This window comes from Colobus angolensis, unplaced genomic scaffold (assembly GCF_000951035.1).
Source record: "Colobus angolensis palliatus isolate OR3802 unplaced genomic scaffold, Cang.pa_1.0 Scaffold81, whole genome shotgun sequence".
Lineage (NCBI taxonomy): Eukaryota > Metazoa > Chordata > Mammalia > Primates > Cercopithecidae > Colobus > Colobus angolensis.
The window spans coordinates 4,062,335-4,083,453 of NW_012121932.1; the positions used below are offsets into that span (position 1 = coordinate 4,062,335).

A 21,119-nucleotide genomic window follows, 5' to 3' on the forward strand; every position below is an offset into this window, starting at 1 on the left:
AGTGACGGAAGTGTAAACTAAACCTTTATAGCAACATTCTTCAAATGTTCAGTGTTAAGTGTGGGAAAGGAAAAAAAAACACACAGATGGAAAATTCCCTGATACCAAAAATGGTTGTGAGAACTGCATTCTCCTCAAGAGAAGGGTCTCCTTTAAAAAAAAAAAAAAAAAATCACTGTTTGTTTTTTTGCTTATTTCCAAAATATAATTTTTAGCAAGTCATTAACCTAAGTGACGGAAGTGTAAACTAAACCTTTATAGCAACATTCTTCAAATGTTCAGTGTTAAGTGTGGGAAAGGAAAAAAAAACACACAGATGGAAAATACTATAATGAACTGACATGTTCTATTTAAAAACTGTTTGTCAGCCGTAGTTAAGTTGACACTGTCAGCATGGCAACAAATCATAACATTTTGCATGTTTTGCTGCATGCTTGAAGTAAGGATAGCACATCGCACGCCTAGATCATAGTGGTGGGAGTTTAGGAACAGTACAATCAATGGAATGGAACAGAACATGTCTGATCCGCTGCTCCCTAAAGGTCAGCCACCAGGGAAGTGCAGAATGTCTGGTGTGCTATTTCTTTGTGTCTATCAAAGAAAACTGCTGTTCACAGTTTTTAAAATGGGATATGAGAGGCCCAGGAGTACTAAGGGATTCTCTCCTCTATATTGTTTAATTGTTGCAATTCACTTAGAGATTCACGTGCTGCAAGGATGAAGACGTGCAATAGACTTCCTTCCCTTTAGGCTTCATCACAAGAGGAAAACAAAAGCCAATGATACTTAACAGAAATTGGGAACAAACTAAATATAATGGAATATGATCTCAAAAGTTGAATTCATACAGAAATAAAGCAAGTACATGCAATGGCAAATAATTTGATTTTTAAAATGTGTATTGAGTGACCTACCATGTGTTAAGCTCTGGACTAGCAAATGTGGGGTTGACACCAAATAAATAATTTTAAAATGTTTGCTGCCCTCATGGAGCAAACAAATATATTGAGAAAGTAAAACTAACAGAAACACACACACAAACTCCTACATAAGATAATATAGGAAATAAGCATCAATAAAGCCACATATAGTCCAAAAACATAATTTTAGCTAATACTAAAGGAAGCTCTGGATAATCCATAAAGCAAATAACGGAAAGCTGACTATATGACAATGAGTACGTATGTGCTTTGCACCAATGTCGTCAAATTCAAGTCTGATTTCTTTACAGAGGCATTGGAGTTAGCTAGGTAATATTTATTGACACACACTATCTACACAAAAATACAATTATACAATAGAGGAAATACACACTAAGTGTCTAAGACTCCACTTTGTACATTTAGGACACCTAAAAACCATCTGTGAATGAACTTATTATAAGTGACAAGCATAACATTTTAGTACAGGCATATCTTGTTTTATTGCACTTCACTTTATAGCGCTTTGCAAATATTGCACTGTTTACAAATGGAAGGTTTGTGGCAACCTTTCATCAGCAAGTCCACCAGTGCCATTTCTCCAACGGTGTGTGTTCACTTTCTGTCTCTGCGTCATATTTTTGTAATTCTCATAACATTCCAAACTTTAAGGTTATCTATGATTGGTGATCATTAATGTTACTGTTGTAATTGTTTTGGGGCACCACAAACTGTGCCCAGGAACTTAATTGATAAATATTGTGTGTGTTCGAACTGCTGCACCAACTGGCCATTCCCCGTTCTCTCTCTCTGTCCTTGGCCATCTCTATTCTCTGAGACACAACAATATTGAAATAAGGCCATTTAAAAACCCCCAAAAAGGCTGGAGGCAGTGGCTCCCGCCTGTAATCCCAGCAGTTTGGGAGACTGAGATGGGAGGATCACGAGGTCAGGAGTTTGAGACCAGCCTGACCAACATGGTGAAACCCTGTCTCTACTAAAAATACAAAACTTAGCCGGGCATGGTGGCACACGCCTGTAGTCCCAGTTACTTGGGAGGCTGAGGCAGGAGAATCACTTGAACCTGGGAGGCAGAGGTTGCAGTGAGCAAGATTGTGCCACTGCATTCCAGCCTAGGCAATAGAGCAAGACTCCATCAAAAAAAAAAAAAAAAATCCCAAAATGGCCTCCAAATGTTCAAGTGAAAGGAAGAATTGCATGTCTTTCACTTGAAATCAAAAGCTAGAAATGCTTAAGCTTGGTGAGGAAGGCATGTTGAAAGTCAAGCTAGGCTTCTTGCACCAAATGGTTAGCCAAGTTGTGAATGTAAAGCAAAAGTTCTTGAAGAAAATTAAAAGTGCTATTCCAGTGAACATATGAATAATAAGAACGTGAAGCAGCCTTATTGCTCATATGGAGAAAGTCTGAGTGTCTAGATAGAAGATCAAATCAGCCACAACATTCCTATAAGCCAAATTCTAATCCATAGCAAGGTCTTAACTCTCTTCAATTTCCAGAAGGCTGAGAGAATTGAGGAAGCTGCCAAAGAAAAGTTGGAGCTATCATGCATTGGTTCATGAGGTTCAAAGAAAGAAGTCATCACCATAATATAAAAGTGCAAGGTGAAGCAGCAAGTGCTGATGTAGGAGTTGCAGTGAGTTATCCAGAAGATCTAGCTAAGATCATTGATGAAGGTGGCTTTAAACAACAGAGTTTCAATGTAAATGAAGCAGCCTTCTATTGGAAGAACATTTATCTAGGACTTTCATAGCCAGAAAGGAGAAGTCAATTCCTGGCTTCAAAGCTCCAAAGAACAGGCCTACTCTCTTGTTAGGGGTTAATGCAGTTGGTGGTTTTAAGTTGAAGCCAGTGCTCATGTACCACTCTGAAAATCTTAGGACCCTTAAGAATGATCCTAAATCTACTCTGCCAATATTCTTCAGTGGAACAACAAAGCCTGGATGATAGCATATCTGCCTATAGCATGATTTACTGAGTACTTTAAGCCCACTGTTGAGACCTTCTTAGAAAAAAGCAGAAGCAAAATATTACTGCTAATTGACTATATACTGGTCACCCAGGAGGTCTGATGGAGATGGACAAGGAGATGAATGTTGTCTTCATGCCTGCCAACACAACATCTATTCTGTAGCCTATGGATCACGGAGTAATTTCAACTTTCAGGTCATTATTTAAGAAATACATTTTGTAGGGCTATAGCTGCCATAGACAGTGGTTCCTCTCATGAATATGACCAAAGTCCATAAAATAACATTTCTGTAGAGGATTCACCATTCTAGATGCCATTAAGAACATTTGTAATTTATGGGAAGAGGTCAAAATGTCAACATTAACAGGAATTTGGAAGAACTTGATTCCGATTCTCATGAATGACTTTGAGGAAGTCAAGACTTCAGTGGAGGGAGGAGCTGTAGTTGTGGTAGAAATAGCAAGAGAATTAGAAGTAGAGCCTGAAAGTGGGACTGAATTGCTGGAATCTCAGGATAAAACTTGAATGGAGGAGGAGTTGCTTCTTATGGATGAGTGGTTTCTTGAGATGGAATCTACTTCTTGTGAAAAGGCTGTGAACATTGTTGATATGACAATAAAGGATTTAGAATATTCCATAAACTTAGATGATAAAACAGCAGCAGGGTTGGAGAGGATTGACTCTCATTTTGGCAGAAGTTCTGTGGGTAAAATGCTATCAAGAAGCATTGCATGCAACAGAGAAATTATTCATGAAAGTAAGAGTCAATCAATGTGGCAAACTTCATTGTTGTCTTATTTTAAGAAATTGTCAAAGCCACTCCAACCTTCAGCAACTGCCATGCTGATCAATTAGTGGCCATCAACTCAGGGCAAGACCCTCCACCAGCAAAACATTTATGACTTGGTGAAGGCTCAGATGATCATTAGCATTTTTAGCAATAAAATATTTCAAAATTAAGGCATGGATGTTATTTTTGGTATTAATGCTATTGCACACTTAATAGACCACAGCATAGCATAAACATAATATTTTTGACCAGTTTATGCATAAACATAACTGGTAAATGAAAAAATTGATGTGACTTGCTTTACTTTGGTAACTGCTTGACTGACGTGGTCTGGAACGGAACTGGCACTATCTCTGAGGTCTGACTGTACCTGATTAGATTTTGGAATCTAATATTTTCATTTCACAAAGGAGAAAGCTAAGGTCTGGAGATTAAGTGCCTTTTCTGGATCTGTAGCAAGGCTGAACTAGATAAACTTTTAGATGCAGTATTCTTCACAATCCCACATTTTCTTTCACTGGTAGAAATATACAAGATAAAGTCTTACACAGGAGAAAGGCCACCAGACTTGGAAGTGTAAGAATTGTATTCCAGGTCTTTGGCAGACACTGCTACTTGTCCATCCAAATCTGTTCCACTTTGTTTCCTGGACCTGAGGCGAGGATGCATTTCCCACTGTACCAGCCAGGTGGGCAACGTGGCTAAGCTCCTACCAATGAATCATGAGCAAAAGTGCAATTTCCACTTCACTTACTCAGGAGAAAATATCCTGACCTGGACTTTGCTCACTGCCCCTTTCCTTGGCTAGAATGACCAAGGTCAGTGAGACCTTCAAAGTCATGGGCTGAAGATGACAAAACTACCATCAGGCTGAATCTCCTAAATAACTAAGAGCTGCCTGACAACCTGCTGTGGTCACTTTGGTCTGTAACATAACAGAGAAATAGGCATTTATATTATTTACTCCACGCTATTTTGGAGACTGTCACAGAAACTTCTTACCCCAACTTGTTCAAGTCCTGAATCTAACATTGGGTAATATGATGCTGTGGGAAAGTCATTCACTTCTTTTGAGCCCATTCCCCATCTGTAAAATGGACACAATTATATTTGCTTTTTTAACCTAATGGAATAAGGACATAAGTCACTCTATAAAATGCTTTCATACACACATAAAATATAAACTAATATAGGAGTTCAAAGGAAAGAACAATTCCTTCTAGCTGGAGTGACCAGAGAAGATCAAAGGGAAGAACGTGAGATGAATCTTAGTAAGGTTTGGATTTTTTTTTTTTTTTTTGAGACAGAATCTCACTCTGTCACCCAGGCTGGAGTGCGGTGGTGCGATCTCGGCTCACTGCAAGCTCCACCTCCCAGGTTCACGCCATTCTCCTGCCTCAGCCTCCCGAGTAGCTGGGACTACAGGTGCCCACCACCATGTCCGGCTAATTTTTTTTTGTATTTTTAATAGAGACGGGGTTTCACCATGTTAGCCAGGATGGTCTCGATCTCCTGACCTCGTGATTTGCCCATCTCAGCCTCCCAAAGTGCTAGGATTACAGGCATGAGCCACCGTGCCTGGCCAGGATTTTCAACTTGGAAAGAGGATATGCAAAGATGGAAAAAATCTTGGTGCAAGATTAAAAATATACAGTACATTTTTTAGAGAATAGCAGAAGAGAATTTGGCTATAGTAGTGGAATCTGGTAGAAGGGTAATAGGAAATAAGGCTGGCAAAATAAATTTCAGGGCCAGATTGTAGGGAGTAAAAAAGACTTGAAAACAAGAATAATGAATCATGATCAATTGTGGTAATTTCATCCTCTTTATCCATGTTTGGTAGAGGATAGACATTTGCCTGAGACATTGTTGTATAGAGGTGCATTGCTTGGATCCGGGGCAGCCATCTTGTGCTCTTAATGCAAAGGCCAAGAGAATCAGAGAGATGCCAGAACTTCACCATTGTGAAACAGCTGAACAAAAATGGAAGTATTTATCTCAAAGATTTTTGTGATGGGGAAAATGAAATGCTTATTTCAACATTAATTGGTATTTCTGTTACTTGTAGTCGAAAGCATTCTTTACTTAGAGTAAGAAGTGTGAGCAGTGAACTCTGTATCACAGAGAACAACATAGCAGGGTGATAGAATCTGGATATTTTCCCCACCTAAATCTCATGTTGAATTGTAATCCCCAGTGCTGGAAGGGGAGCCTGGTGGGAGGTGTTTGTATCATGGGGGAAGATACCTCATGGCTTGGTACTGTCTTCAAGACAGTGAGTGAGTTCTTGCAAGATATGGTCATTTAAAAGTGTGTGGCACCTCCTTCCCCCACTCTCTCTCCCTCTTGCTCCTGCTTGCCCCACCTGATAGGCCTGCTTCCCCTTTGCCTTCTGCCATGATTGGAAGCTTCCCGAGGACTCCCCAGAAGCAGATGCCACTATGCTTCCTGGACAGCCTACAGAAACACGAGCCAATTAAACCTCTCTTCTTATAAATTACCCAGTCTCAGGTATTTCTTTATAGCAGTGCAAGAATGTCTAATACACAGAGGAAAGATGTGATCTCTGAAAAGATTCCTTGGAAACTATCACTTTAATTTCTCAGACACATGCCCTTCATCATCAATACATTGGAGCCACAGACCTTCCCATACTTATAATCACATTCTAAGATATATTCCAAGTAATCTTGGAATTCACTTTACAAGCAAGAACATTTTTTCATTATTCATAATTTGTACTTACTTTATAAGCACTATCATTTTTATCATACCACTTGGTGAATAAAAATTACATATTCACAAGAAAGTCGACCAGTGCAAATTTTTGGATAAAACTTTAGAGTTAGGAAAAAACAGAAAAATCACATAGATCTTCTGCATAGTTTTGCAGATAAGGAAATTCAGACCTAGATGCTGTACTAAATGCCTTGCTAAAATCCTAGAACCAACCCTTCCTTTTTATTTTTCTTTTCCGCAAAAGTTATAATCAGTCCCATTGCCATCAAGTTGATTTTCTCTTTGTTCTCAGAATAAGAAATATGAAAAAAAAATTATTTTAAATCTCTAAGAGGAAGGGTTAAGTTTTCCTGACATTCCCTACAATTAGTATATCTTATCAATAACATATGCATCTAAAATATCAAATTTAAAGTGGAATGTTTTAATAAAACATAACCAAAAGGACCTACCTAAGTGCATACACAATGACAAGAAGCAAGAAGCACTTGGTCAGCCTCATTCATTATCTCTGTGACATTCATGCATATTTGCTAAATATCTCATTTTATATCATGTCCTCTATCAGGCCTTTTTCTCCAGACCTAGTCCTGTATTACACAAGAACTAGAAATCAGTCTGAGCATAAGTACAGTACTAGAAAGTAATACCAATATAATTTATTTTTCCTGTCCCTCTAGCTATTACTCTCTATGTATTTCCAGGTTTTTTTTTTTTGCCAGGTTAAAGCAGGGGAAGGCCAGGGGAGACAAGATGCTTAGATACATACAGCCATCAACGATTGCTTCAAAAACAACTATTCAGGGAAAAAGGGGAGGTAAAGGTCGAATCTGCCTAGGCATTGTTTACATATTAAAAGTAAAGATGAGGCAGTGGCATTAGGAAGAATACATAGAGGCTCTGGCATATTTCCTCAAATTGAATAAGTGCTTTTTATAGACTCCTTTACATGAAATAATTTATTCATTAAAAAGAGAACTATGCAGTAGAATATGCCACTTCAGTCCAGATTAGTAGTAATTTTGCAAATGCACTCACAAAAATTTTTCTTAGATTATTTTACAACAAACTCTGCGTGAAATGTAGTGGCACATGAAGAAAAATTGCTTAGCTACAGTTGGTTTTGATGCCATACCATAGGAGCCATGGAGGGGACTCATTCAATATAGCTTTTCATGCTGTTCCCATTTCCATTTTCATAAGGCACCATGATCCCTTAGGGAAAAGAATTGCTCCTAGTCTGCTGCAGATAGGAATATGATCAGTAACCTTAAATCCCTTTCTTTGTAAAATCAGAAACATGCAATACCGTTAGAATTCAGAATTTCTATAAAATAAATTTCCCAGACAAGTATCTGAGGTTCCTGCTCCTTTTGGAAAATCCATATTTATCCTCTATGCCCACCACTCAGTCTTTAAATTTTACTGCCCTTCTGGTCCCACAGTGTTGGCTAAAATCTGGATATTTCTGATCATGCTTCTTTGGTGCTAATCGTGGACACTGAGCAGGCCAGTATTTGGATGGATGACTGGAGTAGGAAGCCTCCACGATTGCCCCCAATGATTCCCCCATCCTGGTATTTATATATTTGCATAGGCCCCTCCAATGTTGTACCAGGATTGGTCTGAGTGACCAACAGAATACAGCAGAGGCGAAGGTATGTCACTTCTGAGATTAGGTCATAAAAGACATTGCAGCTTCTGTTTTGGCCTCTCTTTCTCTCTCTCTCTGTCAGATAATTTGCTTTGGGGGAAGCCAGCTGCCATGTTGTAAGCAGCCATATGGAGAGATCCATATGGTGAGAACTGAGACCTCCAGCCTACAGTCACGTGAGGGAGCCTGGAAGTGGATTCCCCTGCCCTGTCATATCTTCAGATGACTACAGCCCTGTCCACACCTTGAGTGCAACCTCATGACAGACCTTGAGACAGAACCACCCAAATAAGTTACTCCCAGGTTCCTGACCCTCAAAAACTGTATAAGATTATAGATATTTGTTGTTTTAAGTGGTTAAAGTTTTCAAGTAATTTGTTATGTGCCCTAATACAAAGCAAAAGGTATATAGGTTTTTGTTTTGTTTTGCTTTTCTTCTAATTTTTAAGTGACTTGAGGATAAGGGCCACATCTTATTCATCTACAGGTTTAGCAGAGTGCTTAAGGACATAGCAGATCCAATAACCATTTTCTGAATGAATGATCCTCTCCTTCCTGTTTTTATCATTAAAGTAAATTCAATGACAATTACACTTCCAGAATTCTGGCTTAACTAAGGAATTTTTTTTTTTTTTTTTTGAATACTGTGGTTTAATCCAGAGAATACAGAAGAGAAAAAAATTCTGAAATGAGATCACTTTTTAGAAGGTCCAAGTTTTTAAATGCTCGTACCATTAAGAGTTCAATATAAATTTACAATGAGGCTCACTGAGCAATTTAGGAAGCCTTGGCCTTCTGCCTTATAAGCATTCATGATTACAAACTAAAACTTGGCCTCACCAGCTAAGACATGACAGCATGATGGAAAAGACTAAAGGCTGACGTAAGTGTAAAAGAAATAAACTCCTGTAGGTCTTGGGTTTAGGGAGCAGTATTTATACTCAATATGACTTGGGGAAAAAAATTCCTAAAGGTAAGTCTCTCTTGGTAACTTAGATCACTCGGGGGGAATCTGGGAGTAAATACTTTCTCTGTTTCCGTAAGTAGGAACTATATTCTGCAGTAGCAGGAGTTAGTTCTGATAGATACGTCATAGTATATCCATCCCTCCAGATCCACCATCCCCCATAGTCTGATAAGTTCCTACTGGGAAAACATAGGTTACATAAAGGGGTAAAATAATCCCATTACCATGTAGAGAAATAAAGATGCATCCATTTGGAAACCTCTTAGGAGATGTGCTTGTTTGAGCTGACATTTACTAACAGAGCAACATTTCTCTTTTTTCCCACTGACTAAGCCCCTTTCCTAGACAATGATCTCCTCTGGGAGAGAGTTATTAGAATTATTACTCCAGAGTGTTAGTGAAAAGGGTTCACTGAGTAGACAGAAGAAAAGCAAAGGTTTTGCTCAGCACAGTTAAAGTTTTACCAAAGGGAAGTTCAAGTTGCGTGAATGAAAAGGACAGCCTTTCACTGGGAAATAATTTCCCTGGATTGCACAGGCTATACCTTCAGGGAACATGAACCAGGATAATCTCTAACCTTCTTCTCTTCAGGGAAAGAAATGACTCAGGAAATGCTATCTTTCTTGTCTCCACCCTAAACTAGGTGACAACTAAATACAGCTCAGGAAGCCAACAGAATCATTTTTTATTTTTGTTGTCTAAGAAATTCACTAAAATATTAAAAGAGAAAATAACTGAATGGAGTGGTACAAAAAAGGGCCTCAGGTTCAGTTAATTTCCATTCCGGAAAACAAGCTTTGATTCTTGCATCACTTGACAAAGACTGCTTACTTCTCAAAAATGTGAGTACTGACCTAAAGACATGAAATAACATGTTCTAAAGACTAAACCTTAACCTAACCAGACTCACTGGAAAAATAAATGAACAGCTATGTTCTTTAATGTACATCTATTTTAAATAAATGAACAACTATGTTCTTTAATGTACATCTATTTTAAATAAATGAACAACTATGTTCTTTAATGTACATCTATTTTTTCATTAAAATAAACAAATAGATTAAAAATACATTAAATTTTATTTTATTGTATTTATTTTATTTTATGTATTTTTTTTTGTTTGAGCCAGAGTCTCACTTTGTTGCCCCGACTGGAGTGCAGTGGTGAGACGTTGGCTCACTGCAACAGCTCCCTGGATTCAAGTGATTCTCCTGCCTCAGCCTCCCGAGTAACCGGGATTACAGGCGCGTGCCACCACACCTGGTCTCTAAATTGTAATATATATGTTTAAAACATGAATACAATTCTAGGAAAACAGAGGCAATTTAAATTTTGAATCTTGGAATTTTGATGTTAAGAAGTTAAAGATTGTGATGTCTCCTTCCTCTCAGGAATCATCTGTAAAACAAGGAGACAAAACCAGAAATACATTCTCCATCTTTGATGGAAATAGGAGTTACAGGTGAACCTGAACCATGGTATATGAAGTTACAAAGCAGAGTGCAGAGTAGTAACTGATGAAGAGGTATACAGGAAGTGAACCATAAACACAGACCGAAAGGGATATCAACAAGAAGCAGGACTCTTCTCCCCAAAATCTCAGGCATCATGGGGCATTGTATACCAGATATTGGTGTAGGTCATGGGTCAGGCCTGTGAGGCCTGGGGCTGAAAACAAGTGGGGCTGGCTGAAGTCGGCCTCAACATCCTCCACCTACTTTCTAAAAGGCAGAGCAACCATTCTTCCTCCCTACTTTCTCTTTGTAAAAAATTAGCTAGAGAAGTTCTGATAACAGAAATAGAAGGAGCAGTGGGGTGAGGAAGAAGCAGAGGGGTGCTGTGGGACACCCTGCTAAAATGAGAGCATTACAGGAAAGCATGCATACCCTTACCCCACTTCCCCACTGGGCTCCCAGATGCCCTCGGGCAATTGTATATCTCCATGGCAGAACACTGCAGGACCCTGCTCTGGAGAAAATGAATGTTCTAGCGAAAAGGCCCAGAGACACCAATATTTTGGGATGCCCTCAATAGCAACAACAACAATAGCAAAGCTGGCTCCCTAGAAGATCACCCTAAAGTGGAAAGAACCCATTCACAGTTCCTATCATTGCATCTAAGGATCACTATTGTAGTGCCTCACTCTTAAATATGAAAGAAACTAGCATTTGGGTGGTTTCTTCTCCCATGTTATTAATAAATACACAGTCTTCCAAATCTTAAAAAAAAAAAAAAAATCATTCACTGGCCTCTACTGTCTCTTCTAGCTTTAATCTAATTTCCTTCCTTCTTCTCCCTGTCTCGCTTCCTGAGGAACCTCATCTTCTTCCTTCCCGAGCTCCTGGCATCTCTTTAACCCTGAGGTCTGATTTTACCACCACCCCTCTCCACACTTTTTAATGCTCAAAGCCAGAAATTTCTTGGTGGATTTTCCTGCTTCTATGACACTCATTCCCAGACACCCAAGCTCAAAATGTCAGCATCACTTTTTTAAAAATTAAACTTCCTTAATTTTATTTATTTATTTTTGGTTTTTTTTAGACGTAGTCTCGCCCTGTCACCCAGGCTGGAGTGCAGTGGCACGATCTCGGCTCACTATAAATTCTGCCTCCCAGGTTCAAGCGATTCTCCTCCCTCAGCCTCCCGAGTAGCTGGGATTACAGGCGCATGCCACCACTCATGGCTAATTTTTGTATTTTTAGTAGAGACAGGGTTTCACCAAGTTGGTCAGCCTGGTCTCGAACTCCTGACCTCATGATCTTCCTGCCTCAGCCTTTCAAAGTTCTGGGATTATAGGCATGAGCCACCACGTGCGGCCTCCTATTGTTAACATCTCGCATTAGGATATTACATTTGTCACAAATAACAAAACAATACCGATACATTATTGTTAACAAAACTCCATACTGTATTCAGATTTTCTTAATGTTTATCTATTCTTCTTCTGTTTCAGGATCCCACCGAGGATGAGGATGTCACATTACACTGAGCTGCCATAACTCCTTAGGCTTCTCCTGAATGTCACCAAATACCTTCTCAGTTTCCATAAGTGGGAACTATGTTCTGCAGTAGCAGGAGTTAGTTCTGATAGATACTTCACAGTATACCCATCCCTCCAGATCCACCAACTCACATAGTCTGATAAATCCCTATTGGGAAAACAAAGGTTCCATAAAGAGGGAAAAAAGTAAATCCCATTACCTTAGGATTTTCCCTGTTTTTCATGACCTTGATAGTTCTGATCAGGTCTTTTGTAGAATTCCTCAACTGATATTTGCCTGATGTTTTTTTGGGGATCAGACAGGGGTTGTGGGTTTAGGGGAGGGAGACCACAGACATAGAGTGTTGTTTTCATCACATCGTATCAAGGGTGTGTACTACCAACATGACTTAATACTGTTGATGCTGACCTTGATTACCTGCTTAAGGTAGTGTTTGTCTAGCTTCTCCACTGTAAATTATTCTCTTCTACCCCTTATTTTGTACTGTACTTTTAGAAGGAAGTGCAGCTCACACTTAGGGACTGGGGAGTCATGTTCTACCTCCTATAGGGCAGAGTATCTATAGTGATTATTGGGAATTTTTCTCAGCATCACTTTTGACCCCTCTTTTGTCCTTCCTCCACAATTTGTGCATTTTCCCAAAAATAAGCAGTATGGTTTTGCCTGGAATCAGATCCTGTAATGCAAAACCCTGATTCTTTTCATTGAACCAAGAGAGAAAATTAATTATTCCTGGGACCTTAGGGCTTCCATCTTTCCTTCTTCTTTCTCTTTTCTTTTCTTTCTCTTCCTCAACACATACTTCTTGTCTGCAACCTCCCAGGCATTGTATTAACTTTGGAAACATAGCAGTAAGCCACAAAGACATAGTCCCCGAGGGTCCAAAGGCTTGTAATAGTGCCATCCAATTTAGCTAGGGAGTCACAGAAGACTTCCCTGAGGAGATGACCTTTAAGATATGAATGGTAAGTCTATGAACAAATTCCTCTATAAGTAAGAGAGCACTCACGATAGAGGTCCTGCATGTGCAAACTTCTGGCATGTGAGGGAGTTTGGAGGAAGCACTGTAGTACAGTTAACAAGGGAAAGAGGATGAAAAAGGCCCCAGAAAGCCAGAAAGGGCTGCGTCCTGAAAATCCTGCAAGCTATTTGTGGTCATCAACAGCAGGGCAGTGTCATGACCAGATTGGAATTTTAAATAGATTGTTACAAGGGAAGAATCCTTTTAGGTAGTAAGAGTGGGTGTAGGATGACTGGTTAGGAGATCTTTGCAGAACTCCGGATTGAGGTGATGGTAGGTTGGCTTAGAGTAGGAATTGTGGTGATAGAGAAAATTGAACAGATTTGACAAATAGACTGAAATATGGGATGTTAGCTGAGTGAACTACACTCTCTTACCTTAGTTTCTTCATCTTTACAAGCAGGATAATAATATACCTATCTATGGAGCTGCTGTGGAATAATGGGTTAACATATGCAAAGCATTTAAAGAAGTGCTGGACTCATATTAATTGCCATTAATAATACCAGTTAAATTATCATGAAAAGGTGTCTAAATCATCACAGTTTTAGACCTAAATCAGCTGGAGAATCAATCCCCTCACTGACAAAATGAAGAGGCTTGACTATATAATTTCCAAGACCTTCTCTAGTCCTAAACGGTTAATTTTCATAACCATTATTCTTTGCTAGTCCAAGAAGACTATATGCTCTGATGTATGCTGTCCCCAAAGAGCCCACTCAGTAAATGTAACCTTATCTTACTTAAGCTATACCTTTGCAATTTCTATCAGACCCTTTCAAAAACACCAACAAAGGGGGAAAAATATTCTCTTGACTAAGGAATTCTGATGAACATGAAATTGATTTTTCATTCCTAAACATTTCACATTCAGGACCAGCAGAATTTGGTCTACCATTTCTGTTGGTTTCAGAATGGTCCTGTCTTGCTTTCTCTTCCATATTCTCAAAGTATTTCCCCAGCAATACACCACCCACACAACCACAATTTAAACGATGATTTTGATTCCTCAGGATAGGAGGTGACGATTATAATCACTCAAGCAGGGAGGCACAATGAAGAGGGGCCCTTGACCTCCAGGGGCTCACAATTTACCTACCAAGGTAAGGTTAATCCATACAAAAGAAGACTGAATGTAAGAATGTAGAAGTTATGAATGGTTTCTCAATTCAGACTCTAGACGGACTGGAAAGAATGCACAGGAAAGAAAATGAGGAATATGCAATGACAGAAAGAGCAAAGAACACTGGCATATATGATCACAACTACGTTTTCATAGCAGTAAAAGGTCTGCAAAATCTTACAAACCAAGGGGACAAAATTTTGCTTCTACCAATCCCAGGCACATCATACATTCATAAACACAAACTAGAAAAAGCAAAACAGAAACATTCCAGGCACTTCCACGGGACTGGGTGAATTTATCTGGAATGATAACTGCACATGTTTCATTAGTGAGTAATTTGCGATTATCACTTATGTAGCCCTAGAACTGTGTAATGTTCTTGAGGAAGGGGAGTCTCCCCCACCCCCCCCAAAAAACCCCACATTTATTTGCAAATAAAAATATCCTTACTTATTGCCGTGAGGGGGAGAGGAATCTCAGCACTCAAATGAAATTATGCTAAAACAAAGAAAAGAAACAGAAGGTGCTAAATTAAGAAATGTAGATTAAAAATTCAGTTGTAAATAAGCTAACATTGCAGGTAAATTTGAACTGATAAAACAGATGATTTTACTGAAAACTTAACACCTCTGAACACAGCTGTCTGCCCAGTCAGGAAACCATTAACATACTGTCACCAGTACCCCCAGCACATTGATGATATGAATTCTAAAAGCAATCCAGAACAACAAAAGGAATGAGCCACCAAGGAACCAATGACACACGGGCTTTCTCAATTGCCTTTTCATGGTGCACCACTGTACACTGAAAAATTTGCAAAAGCAGCAAGAACACAGGCTGGACAGAAAAGGGAAGGAAGTGGTAGAGAACTTTGAAAAGCAAGTACAAATATTTCAACCAACACATAAGACTGCTTAAGCAACATCTATCCAAAATACACAGTTAATAAACAGGGATATACATAGGGGGTTGTTAAAAGCCATGAAAGCACCGCTTTAATAATGATAAGTCATTATATACAGTACTGTATTTTAACAAGAAAGAAACATCATTTTCTCAAATTGAAATACCAAGGCAGGGGTCCTTAATTACTTTTGTGCCAGAAGCTCCTTTGAGAATCTGATGAAAGCTGGGGACTTTCTCTGCAGAAAACTGCATATGCTCATAAAATTTAGTATTCCATTTCACAGAGTTTACTAACTCCCACCTCTGCCCATTGTCAAACTCATCCCCACATGAGTCCTCTGTTATCTTGTGGGTTCACATGTTAAAGGCTTATAAACCCATGAGTTTATAAAGCCCTGTGCTAAAGAAACATGCTTTCAGACCTTAGGACAAGAGTTTGAAGGTGTTAATGTATTAACAAACTGAATAGGAATTATAAGAAACATTTCATTTAATTGATTGTGTGATATACAATGATTTCCATTTAATTTCACACCAATTCTTTTTTTAAAATGTTATTGTATATTTTTAAAGCATACAATATGTTTTGATATACACATAGTGTAATGGTTACTATAATCGAGCAAATTAACATATCCATCATCTCACAGTTGCCCATTTTTAATTTATTGCAAGAGCACCTAAAATCTACATTTTTAGCAAAAATTCCAAATACAATATTAACTGTAGTCCTCATGTTGTACATTAGATCTCTAGACTTGTTCATTCAACATATTTGCTATTTCAGAAGAAAATTAATTGAATTTTTTTGAGATGGGATCTTGCTATGTTGTCTAGGCTGGACTCGAACTCCTGTCTTCAAGTAATCCTCCTGCCTTGGCCTCCAGAGTAGCTATGGCTACAGGCATGCCAGCACTCCTAGTTCTATATCAGCCATTTTGTATCCTGTGACCTACCACTACCTACCCCAGTTCCGACAACTCCCTGCCCCCTGCCCTTGTTAACCACTGTATTATTCTTTATCACTCTGTATTCAACTTTTCTTTTTCGGAGATTCCACATATAAGTGAAATCATCCAGTATGTATTCTTCTGTGTCTGACTTATTTCACTTAATGTACTGTCTTTCAGTTTTATTCACGTTGTGGCAAATGAAAAGATAACCTTTTCATTTAAAAATGAAAGGCTGAATAATATTACATTATAAAAATATACCACAGTTTCTTTATCCACTCATCCATTGATGGACACTTAGGTTGTTTTCATATCTTGGATGTTGGGAATAATGCTGCAATGAACATGGGTGTGCAGATAGCAGATATCTTTACAAGGTAGTGATTTCATTTCCTTTGGTTATATACTCAGAAGAGAGATTGTGGGGTCACATTGTAGTTCTATTTTTTAATTTCTTTAGGAATGTCCATACTGTTTTTTACAATGGGGGCACTGATCTACATGTTCACCAAGAGTGTACAGCGTTTCCTTTTCTGCAAACCTTTGCCAACATTTCTTATCTCTTGTCTTTAAGAATAGCCATCCTAACAGGTGTAAGATGATATGTCATTGTGGTTTTGATTTGCATTTCCCTAATGATTAATGATGTTGAGCACCTTTTCATAGACCTGTTGGTCATTTTTCTGTCTTCTTTGGGAAAATGTATATTCAGGCCCTTTACCCATTCTTTTAAAAATTGGATGGTTTTCCTGCTATTAAGTTGTGTGAGTTACCGATTCTTGATAATGAGGAGTTGATTTCTACTTCAGAGTGAATCCTGCTTATCTGTTTTTCCATCTGGTCCCTATTGCATACATTTGAGGCAACCCATTACTCAAAAATATGCTGCAAGTGGAAAGCAGAAAACATTTTTTATAAAAAGGAGAGACAAAAATGAGCTAGTTGTGCACTTGTTAGATCTGGTAATCAGTTTGTTTGCTTACTTATTCAATCAACAAACCCTGAATACTGACTATGTGTCAGAATAACGGTTAAAAAAGACAATGTCCCTTCCCTCAAAGAGCAATCCATGCAGTGCAGTGACTGGAGAAGCATCAAACTAGGCTGTGATGCCGTGTCAGCAGCCTGAGGTGTGCTTTTGTCTGCTTGGGGAAGTGTGGAAATTGAGCCTTATGGAGGCCAAGCAAGTTTTACCCAGGGAAGAAGGAATAGCAATGCACGTCTTCCCAAGAAAATGGGGCATTGGGACAAAGGAAGTGGGAGGATTGCAGTTTGGTTGGGTCAAACTGGGCATTTTTAGAAGAAGCATGGCAGTAAGAAAAGTCAAAAAAGAGAAAACTCACTGAGCAGTGTCTGATGTTGCCAAAAGCTGGCTGAAAATATCCAATAAAAGTTGTAGTTGGAAAAGAAATAGAAATGCACGAACAAAATCAAATAACTATATTCAGGACCAGCTACATAATTTGTGGGGCCCAGTGCAAAGTGAAAGTATCAGGCACCTCGCTGAAATATTATTAAGAATTTCAAGATGCCAACAGCAGAGTAGTAAACCAAGCACAGGGCACTTCCGAGCACGGGGCCCGGTGTGACTGCACAGGTGACACATCCATGAATGCTGATTGTATTAGACAGAAAATTTCAGATGTTTATGCGCATCCTTTACTAACCCAGTTAAATATCCCCCATTTCTCAAAATGATGACCAGAAGCACTTAATATGTGCTAAGCACCAGGCTGGGAACGTTATTCACTTAATTTTCTCAGCAAACCTATGAGCTAGATATTACTATCCCCACTTATAGATTATAAAACCAAAGTTAAGAGAGGAAAAGCAATACTAAAAGGAAAAGTGATTTTACATATCTTGAAGACATGCCCTCAATTTCTCATGCCATGCCGTTTTTTTAGTGAGTGCTCTATTGTCTTTCGTGTGTGCGTATTTTCATTTCTTTCTGTGGGTTCGTGTTTGCCTGGGCCATGAAAGTCTAGATTCTGTGACATCAGCCAGGGAGTTTGTGTTCATATGAGTAAAAACTGGAGTGAGAAGGGCCACAGGTCACCACTCCAATGACATTACCCCACAGCGTCCCCCAACAGCTTTCTCTGGTAAGAACGTTGGGTGGATGCGGAGGGAACGGAATGCTGGCACACTCAGAAATGTCCCTTTTCAATACAGACACAGTTCTAAGGATAAGTTATACATTGAAATAGCACATCCACACTACATGAGTACAAAATCTATTTTAAAAGAAGTTATCAAATCTTCAGAACCTACAGTAATTTCTGATTTCTTCCTGCAAACCTCCAATTAATAGTTTCTTGAAACAAAGGCCCAGTAGAGTGTTCAGATTCTTGAGTGTCCCCCGCCCCATCACCAAATGCTGCTATATAACCAGCCTATGACAATCAATAAAATCCACTTTTTCCACTTACAGATGTGAATAAGAACTGCCACAATCACAACAGAATATTAATTCAACAGTAAGCACCAAAGAATCTAAATATTTACTAAAATCCCTTAGATTTCTGTCTAAACTTTTTTTTTTAACTTATTTGAACAGGACATTCCTATTACATTTTGGGGGGGGTGGTTTGGTGGTGTATTCAGGGCTCTCTGTCAAGCCTCTGCCTTTGGTCTTAGCTGTACTCACACAATCCCTGCAGCTCTGAGCCCTTAGTGTGATTGATAGCTCTGCCAGCCATTCCTATTTACAAACTATTCCTACTTTATGTCTTTTTTTCTACCCGTCCCTAATTTTCTCTGATCCTTATTTTGTCCCCAAGTAAAAATTACCCACTGTTAAGAGTTTTATTCCCACTCCAAAGCCTTGTAACTTTAGTCCATATCTTTTTGTTTTGGGGAGCTTTTGTTGAATAGATAATAGGGCAAAGCCTACTCACATTAAACAAGTAACTGACCAAAAGGTTCTAACACAGGTTAATAATCTGTCAGCACCTCTCTCCCTCCATCTGCCCTCCCTTTCCAAATCCACAGTTTTAAGGCAGGAGAAAAAAAATATATATTCATACCACCAAATGGTATACCCTCTCACACCAAGCAAGCAGCACTTCCCTTGTTCTGCTTCTGCACTGGAAGTGTAAGTTGCATTTTCAAAATTATTCTGTCAGCCCTGTGACAATTTAATTTATTTATTTATTTATCCAGCTTCTCAACTCTGTTTGGGTAGCAATGTCTCGTCAATATCTCATTCAGGTGTAGCATGGAAAAGCCTAACAACCCCAGGCCGGCAGCCAAGCTTACCAGTGACTGACGCTCGCTTAACTGAGCAAAGATTTGCTCTGCACAGAGTGGTGCTTGACTATACAAGAACCAGTAGTGACAGCAAGGATGCCGGCTAGAATCCTAACAAAGCTACTTCCAACTTGTGCTCAGGCAAGTGGAACCAACACTTAAACTGAATGTTAAGGGGCTTCAATCTTGGTACTTTTTTTTTCCATCATTTACCTTCTGAATAAACCCTGGGATTTTAGAGGGAAAACAGCACATTAGCACACTTAAATCACAAATCCTTGTACCTTTTTAAAAGGCTGTTGAAGATTTATTAACTTGTAGGAGCAATCATTTAATTGCTTGCTTCTGCTACACCACACAGTTTTTTTTTTTTTTTTTTAAATGACCAAATTAAAACTGCTGCACAAATTTGTGCTTTGAAGTTCATGCAAAAGGATCATTCCTTTGAGGGAGTGATAAAAAGAAGAATTAAAATGCTCTCCTTTGGTACAAATGTCCACACATACCCCCCTTCCCCACCGAAGATACCTTTATATTACAGAAGCAAATCTTTCTCGTTTAAATGTTTCTAATTCATTTTCTAAGCCAGGTCAGAATTTCATTGTCACATTTCCCTCTGCAATTTCAATGAAAGCCCACAGCATTTACAAATGGAGGAACATTGTACTTACAATTTTGGGATGTGTAATGCAGCTGTGTATCTTATGAAAAAACTGTTATGTTTATTTTTGCTGTCCTTTCTGTTCAAAGACAACACCACACTTGGTATAGCTGAAGAAACTAGTAAGAAACAGAAAGTCCTTTCCACACCACGAACATGTGAAAACTACTCTTTGAATCGAGATGCGGTGGCAGTAAGCAGTCTGTTGTTTGAGACTTTTGTCTCTTAGATCAAATTCAGCCCAAAGCCAACAAGATGATTTAACATCTAACCTCACTGAATTTGGTGACATGCAACTGCAGAATCAAATATTTAGACTAATTTCCCACTTCACCAATAAAAACTGTATAGACATGAATCGGTACACACACAACAGTCCCCTGATTTGCACATCTGTTGAGTTAGCTAGCAGTATTCCCATGCTGTGTGCGGATAACTAGACAGTGTCAGAGTGACAGAGGCAGCGCATCTCGGTTTTAAAGTGCTGGATGCCTCTTACTTGGAAAAGAGCTCTGTTCCATTGCATCAGACACCCAGTAACACGATACCATGAACCTATGTGAGCATCACAAGTCCGGGCGGGTCACAAGTGAAATTCCCTTCGTTGCCAATTGAGATTGACATGTGCTGTTGTCATAAATATCACACTGTCCAATTTGGTCAAATTGGTGGTCTTGAGAATAAACAAAGGTACAGTCTGTCAAACTGAAAGGCATTTGTCGTGCTCAAGCATTAGGCTTCCGCAATGCCAATTTGCTGAATCTCTGTTAAAATACTGTTTTGTAATTGAAAAAAAAATAAAAAAGAATTTTTTTTTTAACTTTTGGGTATTTGATTTTGTTTTGGCTTTATTTATTTGTTTTTGTTTCAGTCTGCTTGTCAAGGCATTTAAGCCCAGAATACTACAAAGGGAAATAAGTACAGCCTCCCTGCCAGGGACATAAGAGTGTATGGATTTTGAAGGAGAGAGGATGACTGGAAGGCTGTTATAACTTCCTCAGAACCCAAACCTGGTTAGCTGCGAAACAGCATTTCTTCAGAGCCATCCTTTCTTTTCTCTATGGGACTTGGAACCTGGATGCTATAATTGAAAGCCAGTGTATTAAGCATAACACATCAAACTACTGTTAACACTCAG

At 38.9% G+C, this 21,119-nt stretch overlaps 1 protein-coding gene across 9 annotated transcripts in view; it reads right to left on the reverse strand.

Moving 5' to 3' along the window:
- ESRRG (estrogen-related receptor gamma) overlaps nt 1-21,119 on the reverse strand; it is a 656,319-nt gene that overhangs the window by 290,318 nt on the left and 344,882 nt on the right. The window contains exon 1 of one of the 9 annotated variants that reach the window (XM_011929434.1): nt 19,992-20,416. The exons of the other annotated variants lie outside the window; for them this stretch is intronic. The gene's annotated coding sequence lies outside the window, so the exon portion shown is untranslated. Of the gene's footprint in view, nt 1-19,991; nt 20,417-21,119 lie in introns of those variants that run through there. 9 annotated transcript variants of the gene reach the window in all.